At 42.4% G+C, this 23,209-nt stretch overlaps 1 protein-coding gene and 1 pseudogene across 3 annotated transcripts in view; both read left to right on the forward strand.

Moving 5' to 3' along the window:
- Positions 1 to 23,209, forward strand: part of sptbn1 (spectrin, beta, non-erythrocytic 1) — a 343,630-nt gene that overhangs the window by 102,071 nt on the left and 218,350 nt on the right. The window lies entirely within an intron of this gene.
- Positions 14,466 to 14,584, forward strand: LOC139274510 (5S ribosomal RNA; annotated as a pseudogene).

Consider the following 23,209-nt stretch of genomic DNA (forward strand, 5'->3'; position numbering starts at 1 on the left):
GAGTTGTTAACCTGTGGAATTCCCTGCCGCAGAGAGGTGTTGATGCCAGTTCATTGGATATTTCAAGAGGGAGTTAGATATGGCCCTTGCGGCTAAGGGGATCAAGGGGTATGGAGAGAAAGCAGGAAAGGGGTACTGAGGGGATGATCAGCCATGATCTTATTGAATGGTGGTGCAGGCTCGAAGGGCCGAATGGCCTACTCCTGCACCTATTTTCTATGTTACTATGTTTCTCTGAATTGCCTCCAATGCAAGGATATCCCTCCTTAAATAAAGAGACCAAAACTACACAGTACTCCAGGTGTGGTCTCACTAATGCCCTGTACAGTTGTTGCAGGACTTCCCTACTTTTGGTGGCCAACATTCCATTTGCCTTCCTAATTACTTGCTGTACCTCCATACTAACTTTTTGTGTTTCATGTTAAAAAAAAAACCCAGGTCCCTCTGTACCTCAGCATTTTGTAATCTCTCCCCATTTAAATAATTATTTACTTTTTTATTTTTCCTGCATAACTTCACAGTTTCCCACATTATACGCCATCTGCCAAATTTTTGCCCACTCACTTAGCCTGTCTATATCCCTTTGCAGATTCTTTGCGTCTCCTCACAACTTGCTTTCCCACCCGTCTTGTATCATCAGCAAACTTGGCTACATTACACTCGGTCCCTTCATCCAAGTCATCAATATAAATTGTAAATAATTGAGATCCCAGCACTGATCCCTGTGATGTCCCACTAGTTACAGTTTGACAACCTAAAAATGACCCATTTATCCTGACTCTCTCTTTTCTGTTAGTTGGCCAATCCTCTCTCCATGCTAATATATTACCCCTAACCCCGTGAGCTCTTATCTTGTGCAGTAACCTTTTATATGGCACTTTATCAAATGCCTTCTGGAACTTCAAATACCCGACATCTACTGGTTCCCCTGCATGCACCTGCTCATTACATCCTCAAAGAACTCCAGCAAATTTGTCAAACATGATTTCCCTTTCATAAAACCATGCTGACTCTGCTTGATTGTATTGTGATTTTCTAAATGTCCTGCTACTACTTCATGATAATGGACTCCAGCAGTTTCCCAATGACATGTTAGGCTAACTGGTCTATAGTTTCCTGCTTTCTGTCTCCCTCTTTTCTTAAATAGGGGCATTACATTTGTGGTTTTCCAGTCTGCTGAGACCTCTCCAGAATCCAGGGAATTTTGGGAGATTACAACCAATGCATCCACACTCTCTGCAGCCACTTCTTTAAGACCCTAGGATGCAGGCCATCAGGTCCAGGGGACTTGTCCACCTTTAGTCTCATTAGTTTGCCAAGTATTTTTTCTTTAGTGATTGTTTTAAGTTTCCCCCTCCCAATATTCCCTTGATTATCAATTATTGGGATGCTTTTAGTGTCTTCTATCGTGAAGATCGATACAAAATATTTGTTCAAAGTGTCCCTGTTTCCCATTATTAATTCCCCAGTCTCATCCTCTAAGGGACCAACGTTTACTTTAGCTACTCTCTTCCTTTTTATATACCAGTAGACGCTCTTACTATGTGCTTTTATATTTCTTGCTAGTTTACTCTCTCAAACTATCTTCTCTTTTTTTTTTAGTCGTCCTTTGCTGGTTTCTAAAAAATTTCCCAATCCTCTGGCCCACTATTCTTTGGAAGTTTGTATGTCTTTGTTTTCAATTTGATACAATCCTTTACTTCTTTAGCCATGGTTGGTTAATCGAGTCTTTCTCACTGGAATATATCTTTGCTGAAAGTTGGGATGTTTCACTCAGTTAAAGGTGCCATATAAGTAGATATTGTTGTTTTGAGGAGTAGCTTTAGTTAGAAGACAAGATTAGTTAAGTTATGGCCTGCTCTATAGCATTGCTTTATTGGAATATATAAGTCTTTCAACCTAGTGCCCCAAGAGGCTGGTAGCTATGGGTGTACGTGGTGGAATCTTGAATTTTATTCATCATGTGTACTCCAGCTCCTGGATCCCTGTAAGAATGGATGGGAAACTATGGCCAACCACTTGCTGAAATGAATATTCCCATTTTGGTCTAAAGTTCTGAGCGTGAAGAAAATCGTTTTGTTAGCAAATAAAAATCAAAAGTATCAACATTAGATTTATTATTTCAATTAAAAAATCTAATTTGTTTAAAATACATCTTGTGATGGCGACGTTCCTCCTTCCCCAAAAGTAAATGTATAGTGAATGAATTAACATAATTAATGGAAGCTACAAACTGATGTATGGAAGAACACCTCCTGTAAAATTCATAAAGCATTATGGAAGCTGTTGAGTCTACACCATAAATACTCAATTGCGAGATCATTCCTGTCTTTTTTAAATAATTTCAGTTTGTATTGATTTGAAATAATCCAACACAAATGGAAGTGTTAAAAATTGTAATAAATAAGCATACATTGTGAGACAAGTGCTTGTCTCAAGTATTTGTCTATGAAAATGGCAGCTGTTGAGCAGAGGTTGAACATTGCCTGTTGAACTTATTTGGTTGTCAGTTTTGTGTATTTTTGCCTCAAACCTATACAATGAAGCAGCCATACATGCTGGTTAAGAGATGGTTTGTAGTCGAAGGCATATAGGAGCGTTTCCTACTCATCGAGGAGTTGGGCACACACAGTTACGATGATTTTGCTAACATAACGGCACTTTACAAAATATAATTTCTGTAAAAGAGTTTAAAATTCAACACACTAAATCAATTTTCTTAGCAAACTAAACATTTTTTCCTAAATACAAAAGCCTTAAGGTTTTTCATAATCTCCATTAGAGGCCGGTTCTGCAATGAATCTTCTCTGAAAATAGTGACATTTGATTAGGAAGCCTTTAAGGTGAATACTCAAAAGTTCCTTTTTTTTTTAATCCTTGTATGTCCAACTAAATGAGTCTAATAATGAAGTGATAGAATGGCAGAGCTTGTATATGGGAAAATTTGTATAATTAAAGGTTTTGCATGTGGCACACATTGTATGGCCAAAATTGGCTGTCGGACATTTGAAATTTCTGCGGGGCATGATTGGTTTAAATGTCCCATTCACTAACACCCAACAATCTAATCTGTAAAGCGGAGTGTGCTGATTGGTTGTTCTGGCATCCAGGAACTACTGCATGTCCAGCAGTGGGGGAAATTAATACCTACTGGGAGATCTAGGTGGTAAATGATTTCAAATATAATTGATATGCAGATACTGTTGTTATGCCAAAGCTGCAAAAACTCTGAATAAGGGAAATACTCAGTGGAAAATGTATGAATAAATATAAGCAACCTGCATAAATTTTTTTTTAAAGAACATCTTGACTTGGATAATATAGGGTGTAAAGCACAAGCCTGTGTCTGTGATTTGCAATGCACTGAGTTCTCAATCCCAAGCATGGTGCTATGTGTAGGCCAGGGGCTTTTGCATACTAAGGGAAAATGGGAAGACCAGCTATCCTGGGCCCTCCTCACACATCCTGACAGCCTGCTGGAGAGCAGAAAAGACCTGAAAGCAGGTCTGTAGCCCAGCTATCAGGGAGACTTGAAGGAAAAGGGCAGCAAATCAAATAAATTTGCTAAAATAACATTTAATGTAAATTGAGTTTTAATTTTTAATTATTCACTTCAGTTGAAAGCTGTATATTAACTTCTTGGTTCATGTTGGAACATATCCTGTGATGCATCTTTCAGCGGTGTTTAGAATATTTTCCCGCTTCAAACTGCTAGCCAATTGTACTATTTACATATTAATATGTGATAACATTAGCAAATTGAAGTCTCTTTGCTAAGATATAATTTGAAAAACTTCTCTAAATCAGATATAGAAATAAGCTCTTTTTTTTAAGGCAGATTAGCTGTGTTGCCTGTCCTAAGAATAATGTAATGTATTTAATCTGCAAGGTGGTGAAAGAAACCAGCTTTGTGCAGCCAGTCATGGTACCATTGGACCCATGAGTGGTGATGTCACTGCTGGACATGCGCACAGAGAGGAATGTGACTGCAAGGGAAACCAGCAAAACGACAGCTTTCCAGAATCTTCTATCCTGCAGTACAGTAAAGTAGCATCAGCCAAGGATGCTCAGTGTTGAATAGTGTATGCACAATGTTGATCCAATGCCCACATTGTGAAATTATAGTAAAACAGTGAATGCATTTATATTATTAATCGTAGTTCTGAAGCAATTTTCTGTCTTTGGGATATAAAGCAGCATTCTTCAAGTAAAATGTCGGTTTTGGTATCTTGCCATTTCATAAATGCTGAAGCTGCTTGTTGGGATGATGATGATCATGTTCCCCTGCTAATTTATTGCAAATATTTTACAAATTATTCCTGTTACTGAATTTCAAACTTGGAACAGTGTGTTGCAGTGAGTCAGTGAAACCCCAAGAGGCCTTCTACACAAAAGGAAGCGTAAGAACATTTTAAAGGATTTAGTCTGCCCATTTGCTTAGTAATTAAGTTTTGTGAGGTGAATCTGATCCAAATATAGTTGTTTGCATTTACTTGTAACAACTTGTGATTGATTTATTCTAAATTAAAAATTGTCTGCAGAGAAATGCAGATTCTTGAAATGTAACCAATGGTCAGATGTGTTCAATCTAGTTCCCTTCCTGCACCCCTCCCCTATCCAGATGGCGTGAGCTGGAAGATATATTGTAGTTAGCAAATAGGAATTGAGTATTAATGAAGTGGCAGGGCTGAATATGTTGTTTTGCTATGTGTTGATAAAGCAGCGTGAACCAGGATTGACTTGAAATTGAGGTAGGTTTTACAGAGGAAAACTATTAAATGAATAATGATTTTGGCTGGTAATTTTATTTACTTAACCATTACATTTTCTTTAATCCAAGTTTGGCACGGAATTAATAATGGAATGCAAACTGAAATGTAATTATCGTACTGTGAAAATGGTTACATGGTTGAAAGTGTATCTATGTCATTTGCTGCATTGCAATGTACACATTGCAGTGCAGCACAACAAATCTTTGTTTTTAAAATAGCTATGATACCCAAACTGTTTAGCGATTTCACTGTACAAATCTCGGAAACTTTTGGCCCATTCAGCATGGCAATTACTTTCACCTTAGCAAGCGAAAGAACTTTCTTTTGAGATAGTGTTTCCATTATTCAAAGCAACACGAATTTTTGCATAGTTTGTTGCCAAAGGGTAGTCGTGCCATTAAAACTTGGTAAGTTAAAGTATCACAAAGCTTGATCATTACCTGATGAGGTGAAAAAGACTCTTGAAATATTACTGAACTGGTTCCTAGGCATTTTTCGCATCTAGACAAAAGTACTTCTAAACATATGAAATAGGAGTAGGCCATTTGGCCCCTCGAGCCTGCTCCGCCATTTAGTAAGATCATGGCTGATCTGATCTTGGGCTCAGCTCCACTTCCTTGCCCTCACCCCATAACCCTTTACTCCCTTATGGTTCAAAAATCTGTCTCTCTCCACCTTAAAAATATTCAATGACCCAGCTTCCACAGCGCTCTGAGGAAGAGAATTCCACAGGTTTATGACACAATAGAAGAAATTCCTCCTCATCTCGGTTCTAAATGAGCGATCCCTTATTCTTAAACTATGCCCCCTAGTTCTAGATTCCCCCACCTTGTCGAACCCCTTCAGTATCTTTTTTGTTTCAATAAGGTCAATAAACCTTTCAATAAACTCCAATGAGTACAGGCCCAACCTGTTCAACCTTTCTTCATAAGTCAACCCCTTAATCTCAGAAATCAACCGAGTGAACCTTCTCTGAACTGCCTCCAATGCAAGAATATCCCTCCTCAAATAAAGAGACCAAAACTGTACGCAATACTGTAGGTGCGGTCTCACCACTACCCTGTGCAGTTGTAGCAGGACTTCTCTGCTTTTATACGCCATCTCCCTTGCAATAAAGGACAACATTCCATTTGTCTTGCTGTTCCTGCATACTAACTTTTTGTGTTTCATGCACAAGGACCCCCAGGTCCCCCTGTACTGCAGCATTTTGTAATATCTCTCCATTTAAAATAATTTGCTTTTTTACTTTTCCTGCCAAAATGGATGACCTTACACTTTACCACATTATACTCCATCTGCCAAATGTTTGCCCACTCACTTAGCCTGTCTATATCCTTTTGCAGATTCTTTGTCCACCTCAAAACTTGCTTTCCCACCTATCTTTGTATCATCAGCAAACTTGGTTACATTATACTCGGTCCCTTCATCCAAATCATTAATATAGATTATAAATAGTTGAGGCCCCAGCACCGATCCCTGTGGCACCCCACTAGTTACCGTTTGCTAACCGCAAAAAGACCCATTTATCCCGCCTCTCTGTTTTCTGTTAGTTAGCCAATCCTCGATCCATGCTAATATATTATCCCCAACCCCGTGAGCTCTTACCTTGTGCAGTAGCCTATTATGCTTTCTGGAAATCCAAATACACCATATCCACTAGTTCCCCCTTATCCACCTGCTCGTTACATCCTCAAAGAACTCCAGCAAATTTGTCAAACATAATTTCCTTTTCATAAAATCATGCTGACTCTGCTTGACTGCATTATGATTTTCCAAATGTCCTACTTCAGCATTTTCCCAATGACAGATGTTAGGCTAACTGGTCTGTAGTTTCCTGCTTTCTGTCTCCCTCCTTTTTTAAATAGGGGTGTTAATTTGCAGTTTTCCAATTCACTGGGACCTCTCCAGACTCCAGGGAATTTTGGTAGATTACAACCAATGCATCCACTATCTCTGCAGCCACTTCTTTTACCCTAGGATGCAAGCCATCAGGTCCAGTGGATTTGTTCCATTATTTTACTTTAGTGATCATGATAGTGATTGTATTAAGTTCCCCCCTCCCTATAGCCCCTTGATTATCCACTATTGGGATGCTTTTAGTGTCTTGTACCTTGAAGACCGATACAAAATATTTGTTCAATGTCTCTGCCATTTCCCTGTTCCCCATTATTAATTCCCCAGTCTCATCCTCTGGGGGACCAATGTTTACTTGAGCTACCCTCTTCCTTTTTATATACCTGTAGAAGCTCTTCTTATCTTTCTATATTTCTCGCTAGTTTACTCTCATAATCTATCTTTTTTTTTAGTCGTCCTTTGCTGGTTTAAAAAAATTTCCCAGTCCTTTGGCCTCCCACTAATCTTGACTACATTGTATGCCATTGCTTTCAATTTGATACCATCCTTTACTTCCTTAGTTAGCCACGGATGGTTCCTCCTTCTCTTAAAGTCTTTCCTTCTTACTGGAATATATTTTTGTTGAGAGCTATGAAATATCTCTTTAAATGTCTGCCACTGCTCATCAACCGTCTTTCACTGTAATCTATTTTCCCAGTCCACTTTAGCCAACTCTGCCTTCATACTTTTGTAATTGCTTTTATTTATGAACCAAGACACTGGTTTGAGACCAAACTTTCTCACCCTCCAACTAAATTTGAAATTCAACCATGCTATTTTCTTTCCTAGAGAATCTTTTACTAAGAGATAATTTATTAATCCTGTCTCATTATAAATTACCAGATCGAAGATAGCCTGCTCCCTGGTTGATTCCACAATGTAATGTTCAATGTAACCATCCTGATACACTCCATGAACTCTTCCTCAAGGCAACCGTGGCAAATTTGATTTGTCCAATCAATATGAAGATTAAAATTGCCCATGATTGTACCTTACAAGCCTCCATAATTTCTTGATTTATGCTCTGTCCAACAATGTAGCTACTGTTAGGTGGCCTATAGACTTCTTCCATATTTTATTTCTTTTCTTCACTCAAACTAATTCTACATCGTGATCTTCTGAGCCAATATCATTTCTCCTGCCCTGATCTCATCCTTAATTAACAGAGCTACCCCACCTCCTTTTCCTTTCTGCCTATCCTTCTGAATTGTCAAATGCTCCTGAATATTCAGTTTCCAGCCTTGGTCACCTTGCAACCACATCTCTGTAATGGCTATCAGATCATACAGAGCGACTTGGATAGGTTAGGTGAGTGGGTAAATGCATGGCAGATGAAGTATAATGTGGATAAATGTGAGGTTATCCATTTTGGTGGTAAAAACAGAGAGACAGACTATTATCTGAATAATGACAGATTAGGAAAAGGGGAGGTGCAACGAGACCTGGGTGTCATGGTACATCAGTCATTGAAGGTTGGCATTCAGGTACAGCAGGCGGTTAAGAAAGCAAATGGCATGTTGGCCTTCATAGCGAGGGGATTTGAGTACAGGGGCAGGGAGGTGTTGCTACAGTTGTACAGGGCCTTGGTGAGGCCACACCTGGAGTATTGTTTACAGTTTTGGTCTCCTAACCTGAGGAAGGACATTCTTGCTATTGAGGGAGTGCAGCGAAGGTTCACCAGACTGATTCCCGGGATGGCGGGACTGACCTATCAAGAAAGGATCAACTGGGCTTGTATTCACTGGAGTTCAGAAGAATGAGAGGGGACCTCATAGAAACGTTTAAAATTCTGATGGGTTTAGACAGGTTAGATGCAGGAAGAATGTTCCCAATGTTGGGGAAGTCCAGAACCAGGGATCACAGTCTAAGGATAAGGGGTAAGCCATTTCGGACCGAAATGAGGAGAAACTTCTTCACCCAGAGAGTGGTGAACCTGTGGAATTTTCTACCACAGAAAGTTGTTGAGGCCAATTCACTAAATATATTCAAAAAGGAGTTAGATGAAGTGCTTACTACTAGGGGGATCAAGGGGTATGGCGAGAAAGCAGGAATGGGGTACTGAAATTGCATGTTCAGCCATGAACTCATTGAATGGTGGTGCAGGCTAGAAGGGTCGAATGGCCTACTCCTGCACCTATTTTCTATGTTTCTATGTTTCTATACCCATTCATATCTCTTTGTGCCGTCAACTCATACTGTCTTGTTACGAATGCTGCGTGCATTCAGATAAAGAGCTCTTAATTTTTCCCAGCTTTGACCCCACTTTCTGATACTTGTTTACTCTTATTTCTAAAGAGAGCTTAATACATTGATTGGCAAAAGAAGCTTAACATATTGGCTTTAGGGAGGCAGTACATTTAAATGAACAAATCCAAACTTTTGAGATTCATTTAACTTTTTTATTCACTTTAACATGGAGAGCTATCATTGGAAAATATAGAAAAGGGACTTGTGAATGATGATTTTATTCTCAAACATTTTATTTTTATCAGTTATTCATATAAGTGGGCTTGATTGTACTCTGTTGTAACATCTTAACCATTGTGCTGTGGAAGTGAGATTTTGATTTGCCTTAGCTTGAAAAAAGGTACATTTTAAAACTAATTAAAAAATGTCATTTGAGAAATTGGCATTTAGATCAGTGCAATGTTGTTTCAGTAGCATCCAGGCTTAAAGTGACCATTTTGCTCAATTAATTCTATTCTAACAGGGCTTGTGTTTCAGGGGTATTTAAGGTGTAGCAGCTGACACACTTAGATATTTTATACTTTGTTACAACTCTTGATTATTTTCCATTCAAGAATAGGGTGAAGGAGAGATGCAAATCTGGTCATCGACAAATTAGGCTGGAAGCACTAACACTGTTACATTTGAAGTGAACTTTCAAGCAACAAACTACTAAATTGGGTTTAATATTGACTCAAACTGTAAAAATGTCACATTTATGTAACTTTCCTTCTCTATACAGGTGCAGCGTCGAAAATCTGGAATTCCGGACTCCGGGATGATCCGTGGCAGGGTTGTCCAGAATCCGCAAAATGTTCCGGAATCCGGAAACCCTGCCAAACCGTTACCGCTGCCAACCGAGCCCAGGGAAAAGTCAAAAAATGAAATCCAACAATGAAAAATTGCAAGAATAAAAACTCCAATCCTACCTGTCCCAGGCCAGGTCTTCACAGTCACCGCACCGCTGCAGTTGGGTTGGCATGCAAGTCCCTTCGGCCGGAACCAACCAAGCTCCGCGCGCAAGTCCTTTCGGCCAGCACTAACCAAACTCCACGCGCAAGTCCCCGACCAAAATCAAATTTTGCCCAGCACACAAGTCCCTTCGGCCAGAACCAGCCAAGCTCTGCGCGCAAGTCCCTTCAGCCAGAACCAACCAAACTCCGCGCGCAAGTCCCTGGTGAGAATCAAACTGCACTGCACACTGTAGCTCCCCAAAGCAGCAACCACACGATTGGATCGCAAGTACAGGTGTACAGGGCATCAGACTACCTTCCAAAACATACAGGTGCAAAAACAAGAGAGGGAGACTTACGATGCGTTGCGAAGAAGCGAGGACTACAAGGCCTGCGAAGAGAAGAACTACAAAATGATGTCCAAAAATCGGAAATATCGGAATCTGTGCCCAGGCATTTCCGGACTCTGGATGCGCCTCTGGCGTTCTGACATCCGGAAATACCCGAACGTGGACTCGGGCATTTCCGGACATCAGAAACTCATTCGAAAGTCTGGAAAAACACGAAGTCTGGAACAGCCTTGGTCCCGAAGGTTCTGGATTTTAGGTGTTGCACCTGTAGTTGAATTGTTCCACTGGTTGATGTCCTTAGGAGAGTGATGATGATGGAGTACAGATGAGATGAATTGTTACTGGTGAGATAAAGAGAGATGGTAATGATTGAGGCAGCATGTTGTAATAGAAACAACACTTCTGTATTTCAGTTGGAGTTATTTATTTGTTGGGTTTTAAATCTTTTGTTTCCTTGATCTTTGCTTCTCTATTGCTAGTGCTCTCAGATACCAGTCACAACACTGGGGTCCACCTAAAGATAACACCGACCTTCAGCTGACAGCAAAGCAGCACATGAAAATATGATAATTCTGGTTTAAGCAATGGCTTGTTAGACACCAGAATTTTTAATGCGTCTTTCAGGCACTTTACTTGGAGGCTGTCTTTATTGAAAAAATAGAACTCCAGAGCTGCTTTCTATCTGCACTGCGTAGCTTGTTGCTGGCCAGGTGGTAGGAATTAAACTCCCACACACCTCTTGGTGGTTGAATGTATGATTTGGAGAAATCAGCAGATATTTATAATAAGGTGTCTCTCACACATGCACACGCACTGCTCTCACACTCACACTAGAAGAAGTGTCTGATCAGTAATGTGTATAAAATTGATATGTAGTTTTAGATTTTAATTTTTAGATAAAGTATTTCTTGACATTTTAGGATTATTTTTGCCATGTCTCATCCCGTTCATGCAGATGTCGAACAATTAAGATAAAGGGCTAAGAATGAATAGTTCTTTTAGTCTTTTTAAAAGGAGAACATCTGACCCTCTAATAACCTAATGTTCTGGATGGCTGGTTTTACATGCCTTTTTATGAATCATTTATTTGTATTGAAGGATAAACGATAAAAATGAGATCTAAAAGCATCTGCTGGCACGTCCTTCTAAAAACAATGCCCAGAACAAGAAAAAAAATCGTTGCATGTTTTTCTCATCTATAATTTTAAAAGATGCTTTTGCTATATGCTGATTACAAGCTTCATATTTAACACATTGCCACATGTCCTGCAATCCAACGATGTTAAACTTACAAATTTGATTTAAATTGTATTATAGAAACATCAACAACTTGCATTTATTTAGTGCCTTTAACATAGTAATATGCCCCAAGGCGCTTCAAAGGAATGTTATCAAACAAAATTTGACACCTAGCCACATAGAGATATTAGGACAGATGACCAACAGCTTGGTCAAAGAGGTAGGTTTTAAGGAATGTCTTAAAGGAGGAGAGAGGCGGAGAGGTTTAGGGAGGGAATTCCAGAGCCGAGGATCCAGGCAGCTGAAGGCACACCCACCAATGGCGCCGAGATTAAAATCGGGGATGCGCAAGAGGCCAGAATTGGAGGAGCGCAGTAATCTCGAAGGGTTGTGGGGCTGGAGGAGGTTACAAAAAAAGGGGAGAGGGGTGGGGGCAAGGCCATGGATGAATTTGAATGCAAGGATGAGAATTTTAAAATTGAGGTGTTGCTGGAGTAGGAGCCAGTGTAGGTCAGTGAGCACAGGGGTAATGGGTGAACGGCACTTGGTGCAAGTTAAAATCTGGGCAGCAAAGTTTTTTGGATGAGCACAAGTTTGCAGAGGGTGCAAAATGGGAGGCTGGCCAGGAGAGCATTAGAATAGTCAAATCTGGAGCTAACAGGCATGGATGAGGATTTAAGCATCAGATGAGCTGAGGCAGGGGTGGAGAGAGGCGATATTATGGAGGTGGAAGAAGCCGGTTTTGGTAATGGAATGGATATGTGGCTGAAAGCTTAGCTCAGGGTCCAATAGGATGGTGAGGTTGTGAACAGTCTGGTTCAGCGTGAGACAGTGGCCAGTGAGAGTGATGGAGTTGGTGGCGAGGAAATGGTGTTGTGGTTGCGACCGAAGCCGATGCCTTCCATTTTCCCAATCTTTAATTCGAGGAAATTTCTGCTCATCGAATACTGGATGTCAGACAAGCAGCATGACAAATCAGAGGCAGTGGAGAGGTGGTGGTGAGATAGAGCTGGTTGTCATCTGCGTACATGTGGAACCTGACATTGTATTTTGATGTCACTGAGGAGCAGCATGCAGATGAGAAATAGGAGAGGGCCAAGGGGGCCTTCGTGGACTCGAGAGGTAACATGCAGGAGCGAGAAAAAAAACCATTGCAAGAGATTCTTTCATCCAATGTATTAACTACCAATAAAACTGTTATGGAAACTTGTTCAACATAAATTTATTCTTGGCTATGCATGTCTATGTAGCTTAGCATTGCATCACAATACTGTGTAAAATCAAATTTACTGTATTTAGTATATCTGAGACAGTCAACAACAAATACTTCCTCTTTAAATATTTTGCTCCTCTTTTGTTCATGCAGTTATTCTTCGAATGTCACTAAATTCTGGTGGCTAACTTGTTTTTCAGTGGTTCTTGAACTCTTGCATGATTGTGAAGTAATGCTCTTTAAATAAAATCTCTCAAAAAGCTGAGCCAATGGACATGTAGGTTGATACCATTGGGACTGTAGCTAAAAGCTAAGTATAGATATGCGCTGGTGATGAGGTCAAGCTGAAAGGCACGTTCAAAACACTGCATTTTTCTTGTATCTGTGTCTGTGTATCTATCTAACACACTGCTCCAATTGTGAAGTATACATGTAAATGGACCTGAATGAGGTATAGGAGGGTTGAAGAACAAAGGACTTAATGACTGTAGAATATCATAGAAGTTGTTGCAAAAATAGTCTGTCTAATACAATAAGTTGGGAGAAAGAAAGACTTGAATTTATATAGTGCCTTTCACGACCACCGGATGTTTCAAAGCACTTTACAGCCAATCAATGTACAATGTAGTCACTGTTGTAATGTGGGAAAGGGGAAGTGAAGAGGAAAATAAGACTGGCAAAGAGAGAATATGAGAATAGAATGGCGGTTAACATAAAAGGGAACCCAAAAATCTTCTACCGACATGTAAATAGGAAGAGGTAGGGTGACGGGCCTATTGGGGACAAAGTAGGTGATATATGCCTCGAGGCGCAGGGCAAGGTGAGAATACTTTGTATTGATGTTTACAAACGAAGAGGACGCTGACAAAATATCAGTGGAAGTGGCGATGGTAGGGGTAATGGATGGGGTGAAAATTGATGGGCAGGTTGTACTAAAAAGGCTGGCTATGCTTAGAGTGGATAATTTGCCTGGTCTGGATGGCTTGCATTGCAGGTTGCTAAGGGAAATGGGGGTGGAGACAGCGGAAGGGCTTGCCATAATCTTGCAATCTTCCCTAGATGTGGGGAATGTGCCAGAGGATTGTGGCAAATATGGCACCTTTGTTCAAGAAAGGATGCATAAGAACATAAGAATTAGGAACAGGAGTAGGCCATCGAGCCCCTCGAGCCTGCTCCGCCATTCAATAAGATCATGGCTGATCTGGCCGTGGACTCAGCTCCACTTACCCGTCCTCTCCCCGTAATCCTTAATTCCCTTATTGGTTCAAAATCTATCTATCTGTGACTTGAATACATTCAATGAGCTAGCCACAACTGCTTCCTTGGGCAGAGAATTCCACAGATTCACAACCCTCTGGGAGAAGAAATTCCTTCTCAACTCGGTTTTAAAATTGGCTCCCCCGTATTTTGAGGCTGTGCCCTCTAGTTCTAGTCTCCTCCACCAATGGAAACAACCTCTCTGCCTCTATCTTGTCTATCCCTTTCATGATTTTAAATGTTTCTATAAGATCACCCCTCATCCTTCTGAACTCCAACGAGTAAAGACCCAGTCTACTCAATCTATCATCATAAGGTAACCCTCTCATCTCCGGAATCAGCCTAGTGAATCGTCTCTGTAGCCCCTCCAAAGCCAGTATATCCTTCCTTAAGTAAGGTGACCAAAACTGCACCCAATACTCCAGGTGCGGCCTTACCAATACCCATTACAGTTGCAGCAGGACCTCCCTGCTTTTGTACTCCATCCCTCTCGCAATGAAGGCCAACATTCCATTCACCTTCCTGATTACCTGCTGCATCTGCAAACTAACTTTTTGGGATTGTCTACGGCCACACTAGTCTGAAAACGCCCGATCTCGTCTGATCTCGGAAGCTAAGCAGAGTCAGGCCTGGTTAGTACTTGGATGGGAGACTGCCTGGGAATACCAGGTGCAGTAGGACGGTTTAATGTCTTTTGTTTTTGCAGATAAACTCCAAAAAGAGTTTCAGTTCCTCGTTAGTATCGAGGTGAGTGTCCCCGCCTGTCACGCGGGAGCCGGGTTCAATTCCCCGATGTGGAGGCAGTTGTTTCAAAATGTTGAACTATATTTTTTCCCTTCCCTTTTATAGGGGGCACTGGGGAAAAATTGTGATTTTAGTGCCCAAAAAAAAACCAAAAAAAGAAAAACACAAAAAAAAAACCAAAAAAAAAAAGGGGGAAAAAAAAAAAGGGCCTTGTAAATGTCTGGTGTGTCACCCAGGTCGGGTGGCACGGTTTAATGTTTTTTGTTTTTGCAGGTAGACTCTAAAAGAGTTTCATGCACAAGGTTTCATGCACAAGGACCCCCAGGTCCCTCTGCACCTCAGCATGTTGTAATTTCCAAGGGCATTCCTAGTAACTACAGGCCGGTCAGTGGTGGTGGATAAGATTTTAGAAACAATAATCAGGGAAAAAATTAACAGGCACTTGGAGAGGTTTAAGTTAATTAAGGAGAGCCAGCACGAATTTGTAAAAGGCAACTTGTGTTTGACTAATCTAATTAAATTTTTTGATGAAGTAACAGGGTTGATAAAGGGAATGCAGTGGATGTCTATATGGATTTTAGGAAGATGTTTGACAAAGTGCCACATCAAAGGTTGGTTAACAAAATTGAGGCTCATGGACGAGGAAGGTTGGTGTCAGCTTGGATAAGAAATTGGCTTAAGGACAGAAAACAGCAAGTTGCGGTGAATGCTTGTTTTTCAGACTGGAGGATGGTGAACAGTGCTGTCCCCCAGGGGTAGTACTATGTCCACTGCTTTTGTGATATATATATAAATCACTTGGATATTGGAATACATAGTAAATTTCAAAATTTGCTGATACCAAATTTGGAGATGTGACAAACCGTGAGGATGATACCAATCGACTGCAACAGGACATAGATAAGCTGGCAGAATGGGCAGACAAGTGGCAGATGGAGTTTAATACAGAGAAGTGTGAGGTGATACATTTTGTCAGAAGGGATAGGAAGGGGCAATATAGACTTAATGGCACAGTTCTAAAGAATGCTGGGACAGTGGGATCTGGGGGTTCATATGCATAGATCTTTGAAGGTGGCAGGGCATATTGAGAGAGTAGCTAGCAAAGCATATGGGATCTTGGGCTTCATAAATAGAGGTATTGAATACAAAAGCAGGGAAGTTATGCTGAGCCTTTTACAAAGCTCTGATTAGGCCATAACTGGAGTATTGCATCCAGTTCTGGTCACACTTTAGGAAGGATGTGAAGATCCTTGTGAGGGTGAAGAGGAGATTTGCCAGAATGGTTCCAGGGATGAGGAATTTTAGCAACAAGGTTAGGTTTGAGAAGCTGGGTTTGTTCTCCTTGGAGCAAATAAGGTTGAGGGGAGATTTGGTAAGAGGTGTGCAAGATTATGACAGGTTTAGATAAGGTAGACAAAAAAAAAGCTGTTCCCATTAGCTGATGGTACAAGGACTATGGGACACAGATTTGAGGTTTTTGGGCAAGAGATGCAGGGGGTATGTGAGGAAGAACTTTTTTACCCAGCAAGTGGTAATGACCTGGAACAGGCTGCCTACTAGGGTGGTGGAAGTGGAGATGATAAATTAATTCAAAAGGAAATTGGATAGGCACTTGAGGGAAATAAACTTGCAGGGCTACAGGGACAGAGTGGGGGAATGGGACTGACTGGTTTGTTCTATAGAGACTCGATTAGTCGCCTTCTGCCGTAATGACTCTGACTCTATAATTGGAAACTTGAGGCACTGAATGACATCAAAATATCAATTTATGATACTATTCTTTACGTCCTGTTCCCTCTCCCTCGAAATCGAGGCAGACTTGCTTCCACTCAGTGACTTCTCCGGTGACTGCACAGTCCAATGCAGGAATTACAATCTCTGTCACAGGTGGGACAGACAGTGATTGAAGGAAAGGGTGGATGGGGAGTCTGGTTCCGCTCCTTCCGCTGCCTGTGCTTAATTTCTGCATGCTCTCGGCGACGGGACTCGAGGTGCTCAGCGCCCTCCCGGATGCTCTTCCTCCACTTGGGGCGGTTGGACCAGGGATTCCCAGGTGTCGGTGGGGATGTTGTACTTTATCAAAGAGGCTTTGAGGTTGTCCTTGAAACGTTTCCTCTGCCCACCAGGAGCTCACTTGCAGTGTAGGAGTTCCTAGTAGAGCGCTTGCTTTGGGAGTCTCGTGTTGGGCATGCGGACGATGTGGCCCGTCCAACGGAGCTGGTCGAGTGTGGTCAGTGCTTCAATGTTGGCCTGATCGAGAACACTGATAGTGCATCTAGCTTCCCAGTGGATTTACAGGATCTTGTGGAGGCAGCGCAGGTGATACTTCTCTAGCGCTTTCAGGTGTCTACTGTATATGGTCCACCTCAGGATAAAAGAGCCATTTAGGAGGGCGTGTGTTATGTCTTGAATAAAGAATCTGACCAGATACTGTCAGCTCAAAGTAATGTGTGACCGTAGTCCTTTATTCCAGAGTGCCTCTCCAGCCTGTGAGGCCTTCTTATGTACAGGTGCTCCCAAGGTATTTACAGGTTTACATATATATCAGCGGATATCACTACTGCCCTATAGACCATAAGCTTGGTGCCAGATTTGAAGTCTTGGACTTCAAACACTCTCTTCCTCAGGCGACCGAAGGCTGCACTGGCACACTGGAGATGGTGTTGGACCTCGTCATCGATGTCTGCCCTTGCTGATGGTAGGTTTCCGAGCTACGGATTTTGATGACTTGGCAGGGGGGGGGGGAAAACAGTGCTGTGTGACGGGGTCAGGTTGGTGGAGGACCTTTGTCTTGTGGATGTTTTGTGTAAGGCCCATGCTTTCATATGTCTCGGTGATGATGTTGACGATGGCTTCGAGTTCGGACTTGATGTGTGCAGACGCAAGCGTCGTCCGCATACTGTAGTTCAATGACAGAGGATGGGACGACCTTGGATCGAGCCTGGAGGCGACGAAGGTTGAACAGGTTCCCATTGGTTCTATGGTTTAGTTCCACTCCAGTGGGGAGCTTGTTGAGAGTGAGATGGAGCATTGCAGCGAGGAAGATCAAGAAGAGCGTTGGCGCGATGACGCAGCCCTGCTTGATGCCGGTCCGAATGTGGATTGGGTCTGTGGTGGATCTGTCGGTCAGGATTACGGCTTGCACGTCGTTGTGGAGCAGGCGGAGTATGGTGACAAACTTTTGGGGCCAGCCGAAACGGAGGAGGGACACTCCATAGTCCCTCACGGTTGGCCGTGATCAAGGCCTTTGTGAGGTCAAAGAAGACCATGTACAAGGGTTGGTGCTGTTCCCTGCATTTCTCTTGTCATTGTCGTGCGGTGAAGATCATGTCCGTTGTACCCCTTAGTGGATGGAATCCGCATTGTGACTCTGGGAGGAGCTCTTCAGCCACGGAGAAGACGGTTGAGGAGGATTCTAGCGATGACTTTCCCAGTGGCCGACAGCAGGGAGATTCCTCTGTCGCTGCCGCAGTCAGACTTGTCCCCTTTTTTGAAATGGTCACGATTACGGCATCTCTCAGATCTCCCGGCATGCTTTCCTCCTTCCAGATAAGAGAGATGAGGTCATGCGTTCGTGCCAATAGTGCTTCTCCACCATATTTTTGTGCCTCAGCGGGGATTCCATCTGCTCCCGATGCCTTGTTCTTGAGCTGACGGATGGTCTTTTCTGGGTTTTGCTGAGATGCTGCGGGATGGAGTCGAGGACACTCGTGTCAATGGCAGAGGCTCGATTAAAGAGATCTTCAAAATGCTCCTTCCAGTGGGTCCTTACTGCCTCGGTGTCCTTAATGAGTGTCTCCCCATTCCTAGCCAACAGTGGGGTGAGGTCTTGGGTGCTTGGGCCATAGGTGGACTTAACTGTGATGAAGAATCCTCGCACATCATGGCTGTCGGTTAACTGCTGGATCTCCTGTGCTTTCCCCACCCACCATCTATTCTTTATTCAAACAGCACATGACATACATAGTTGTGGAAGCTATAATGAGGTATTCATGTTACTAGTTACGAAAGACCATTCAATTAAATGTTGGACTATTGGATTTGCTTTATTATTGTCGGATGGTTGGAGCTTAATGATTGAGACAGATTTTTAAGTTTGGAACTATTCCTTTACCTAGTTATTGCCAACATATGGGGCTATATTGCCACTTAGTGGTAGAAACAAAGTAGTACAACTGACATAATTCTATTTACCAAAAGTAAACTAATTCAAAGTTTACAAGGCATTAAGAACAAAAGAAGGTGCAAGAAAACTGGAGATGAAGCAGAAACTTGAGATGAAGCAGAACATTGAAAAAACTGATTGCCTCATTACAGTGCACTTCACGTGCATCCCAATACATCACCTAATATCTATATAATAGAGGAGGGTTTTTTGGGAATATTGGGAAATTGTCCATCCCCAGCAGGGAGTGGAGGTGCAGTTTCCCATTATGTGCTCCTTGCATGTGTGGCAACAGAAAATAAGAATAGTTTATGTACTATTCTTACGAATATGTGTGCATGCACTTCCTGTCCATTGCATGCAAGGCATCCTAGCTCTAGTGTCATGCTTTGTTAATTGGCTCAACTTTTGTACTTGTAAAACAGCAATAAATTAGAGCTCTAATTATGACCCATGAGGAACATTACTGATACAGGTGCAGTGTCGAAAATTCGGAGTTCTGGAATGTTCCGGAATCCGGACTCTGGACCGATTGGTGGCAGGGTCGTCAAGAATCCATAAAATGTTCCGGAATCCGGACCTGCCGACCTCGGAGTCCCGCTGCTGCCCAACTTCAAGCCTCGCCTCACCGCCCCACTCGCTGCCGGTGTCCTGACGTGTGGGCCTCCTCGCCGGCCCTCCTGGGCGGCGGGGCCAGCCCAAACAGCTCCTCGGCGGGACACCCCCCCCCCGCCCCACCTTTCTGACATTCCAAAATCCGGAAATACCTGAACCTGGGCTTGGGTGTTTCCGGATTCGTGATGTCAGAAAGATAATTTAAAGTCCGCAAAAGCCCGGAATCCGGAACGGCCTCGGTCCCGAGGGTTCCGGATTCTCGACGCTGCACCTGTACTTTTAACAGGCTGAAACGAAATCACTCAAATGATTTTCAAAAACTGTAATTTTCTTTCTCTCATTCAGATTTCCAGGGATCAAAGTAAGGTTTCAGCATAATAAAAACAGAGGGGCCGAAATTCAGATGCACCAGAAAGCTGGCACACTTAGGAGTTTTTAACTGGTACTCACCGCTGGAACTCTTGGTGTGGTGAGTAAATCCATTTTCAAGACTTTGAATTTTTTTCAAAGTCCTGCAGGAAATGGATCATAATGGGGCGGGCCTTCGACTCAAAGCCAGGCTGACTGGCTGAAAATGGGTCGGTTGGGCTGTCCGCCGCTGTCGATCAACGGGGTGACGTCATGGCGCGTGTGTGTCACCACGCTCTCTCCTCTCCGTTAAAGGGGAGAGATGCGATTGTTTTTTAACTTTGGCCTATGGGCCACCAGAGAGAGTTTTGGCCGGGCCAGCGGCCTGGCACCCAAGAAGGGGTGCCAGGCTGCCCGTTGGCGGCCTGGCCAAACCTGGGGCCAGTATTTTGCCAGCCGATCGGCAAGTCAGCTGGCAAAAATTCTTCTATTGCGGCCGCAACTGTGGGCCCTCCCCTTTAAGGGCAGCTGTGCTGCCAGGCCTCAATCAGTTTGGAGATGGTGCACCAACAGAAAAACCTGCCAGGGGCTTCTCATGGTGGGGGAATTGAGGGATTCAGCTGAAAATGGCTGATAAGTATTTTTTTATTGCTTTAAATTGGTGGTGCAACTACTTGGGCGGAATGGGATCCAGGCCAAAAAATCCCTGACCTGAATTTAGGTTAGGTCGGCCTGTTGACCTCAAAGCGGCGGCCATTCGATTTTTAGGAATGGCCACCGCAAACTGGCATTAATGGGTCTCTTTATGGGACCGAAATTCAAGGTCTCAGTGTCTACTTCAGTTACATAATTAAACTTACCTATAGAATTATGTGATAACAATTGGCCATCATAGTTATCCTCTCCCTCCCATTTGCATCTGTCTCACTTATCCTCTTTTTTTCCCCCTCTACCCTGCTTCACCTAAAGACTGATCTTGGCACTCTCATCTGCTGTGCCACAGGAGATTATATATTACTGGTTTCATGTACAGAATTTAATATACAATTAGTCAATCTCCCATTACTCCTGTAGGTGGTGCTGTATTAAATATTTTCAATGTTAAAGGTGCCACACTGTGTGAACATAATAGCTGCTATTGTATAGTTAGAATATATTACCCCGATACTTGTTTGTTGGAGTTGGAAGAAGGTCAATGCTAATCATGTATACGAGATTCAAATTTCTGACACCTATAAGACAGATGGCCAGTCTTTTAAAAAAAAAAATATTCTCTTTTTAAAAAATAAAGTTGCATTTTGAAAGCAAACAGTCTCTTTGAGGGAAACTGATAAGGGAAAGGAGGAGGTAAACTGTTTGAGGGTGAGGGTATCTCTGACATCTTCGCACCCACCCTTGGGAGTAGATGAAGGATTTAGGATGAAGTGAGTTACTGGAGTAAAGGGAGGATACAGGGAGTGAGCTGTTCAAAGGGGAAGAGGTAATAATGGGAGTGTGGGGGTGGTAGGAAGAGGAATGAGTGGGAGGAAGATAAAGGGATAGGGGATATGATGGAATAGGGTGGGTGAGAAAATGCACACATAATTGGGGCAAGGGATAGAAAGGGAGTCACTGAGGGCCACGTTTTTCTCTCTACTCCCGCCCCAGATGTAGCTTGAAGCTGTTGGTGACTCTGCTCCCCACCTTATCACCCACCACTTCTCATCCGAAACAAAAGAAAAAAGCAGAGAGTTAAGCAGAAGCAGTTAATGAGAGAGAAACGGCAATAGAGAGCAAGAGAGCAGAGAATCAGCAACACAAGGACATCAGACCAAGGGATGACTGTATTTGTCAAATTACCATGTGCTGCATTGTGGGAGATTGACTATTTGATTAAAAATGTTCTGTTGTCACTATTTTTCATAAGGCTTTCATGTCGACATCTACAAATTGAAGCTGTGTAGGTAAAAAACTTTCCTCCGTAAATAGGTGCCTGTTGCAGTGCAATTGCAGGCTTGTTGCCGCTAGGTGATGTCCTGAGGTTCCAGCTGCTGAGTCCCACTGCATTGATCAAACAACTGCAAGGCTTTTATGGAAATTGTCTGCTTTAATAAATATTTTTATGCATCCCTTGGGCCTCTCGTCAGGCCCACTCTAACTGTTTTAAAAGTATAGCTCCCATCCCATTTCCTGTTTCTTTTGGCTGCATTGGCCAATTTAATGGTGTCACCCCTGCTCCCTTCAGCCTTGTGGACCATTTAATTTTTTTTGACACTGCTAGCCATGCTCCTTCTGCTCCTGGCCTTTTTGTTCAGCCCTACTCTACTCTGCAAATCCTGGAACAATAGAGAGATTGGAGCAGCAAGGTTCGGGAAGGAATCACAGGGAGACATGGGGGAGGCGTGCAGGATAGAGTGAGTGGGACAAATGTGAGAACAGAACTAGGAGGACACATGCAGGGAGAGACTGGGAATCATGGGAAAAGAAAGACAAATTGAGAGGGGTGGGGGGCACATAGTGCCATAGAGACAACAAGACAGAGTGCACACGGGTTGGAGATAAGGCTCTGTATGGACATTGTAGCCCTGATTCTCTAACCCACACGCCATGTCGTGAAGCAATCATGCACTAACCAATTCTGCCTTTAGGCCACTGAGCCATTCACAATTTATTTTTGGTTTACTGAAATTCCTCATTAAAGTAGCTTTCATATTTTCAAATTTTTATCTCCATAAAACTAGGCATTTGCTGCAGAACATTAGTTAGTTATGAGAGATGAGAGAGGATTTTATTAGCTCTGGGTAGTTTTTCCTTTCCATCAGGGTTTACTTCCTTTCAATCCCAAATATCTACAGTAAAGATTTTTCTCCTCCTTGTGCCCTTGGTGTCTGACTGTTGCTGGAGGCTGGATCCAATATGTCTCCTTGAGTTAGTGAATTCCCTCTAGCTTGTTGGCTGTAATGTACTCCCCTTTTAATCTCTCATGGGATGCAATTAACTCTGTACCCTTTTCCCCTCTCCATGGTTTACAAAGGCTGATTCTGTGTTCCTTATTAGTCTCATGGTTCATGCTCAGTTAAGATTCAACCCATCTTTCCAAAACCATTCCTTTTTATCCTGAAAAATGTTCGTTACTTATGAAAATCATAATTATTATACCAGGTGGCCAACCATTTGTTTATATCCTCTACTTCTGAGCAAATTCTTCCCCTTTATTATACACAGGAAGTATGCCTGAGACCATTATATCACCATTGTTAAATTTCAAAGTAATTCTCATGCACTTGTCCTTGAATGTCCAGATACAATTTCTCCCAGTGTTATTAACCCCTTAAATAGGCTATCATCACTGGCTGTGCTTTTATTTCCTTCAGTCATACTCTTTTCTCCATGTGCACAACTCTAGCTCCAGTTAAATAACTCACTGTTGTAGACTTTATCTTTTTGATGCATAT

The sequence above is a fragment of the Pristiophorus japonicus genome, chromosome 9, assembly GCF_044704955.1.
Source record: "Pristiophorus japonicus isolate sPriJap1 chromosome 9, sPriJap1.hap1, whole genome shotgun sequence".
NCBI lineage: Eukaryota > Metazoa > Chordata > Chondrichthyes > Pristiophoridae > Pristiophorus > Pristiophorus japonicus.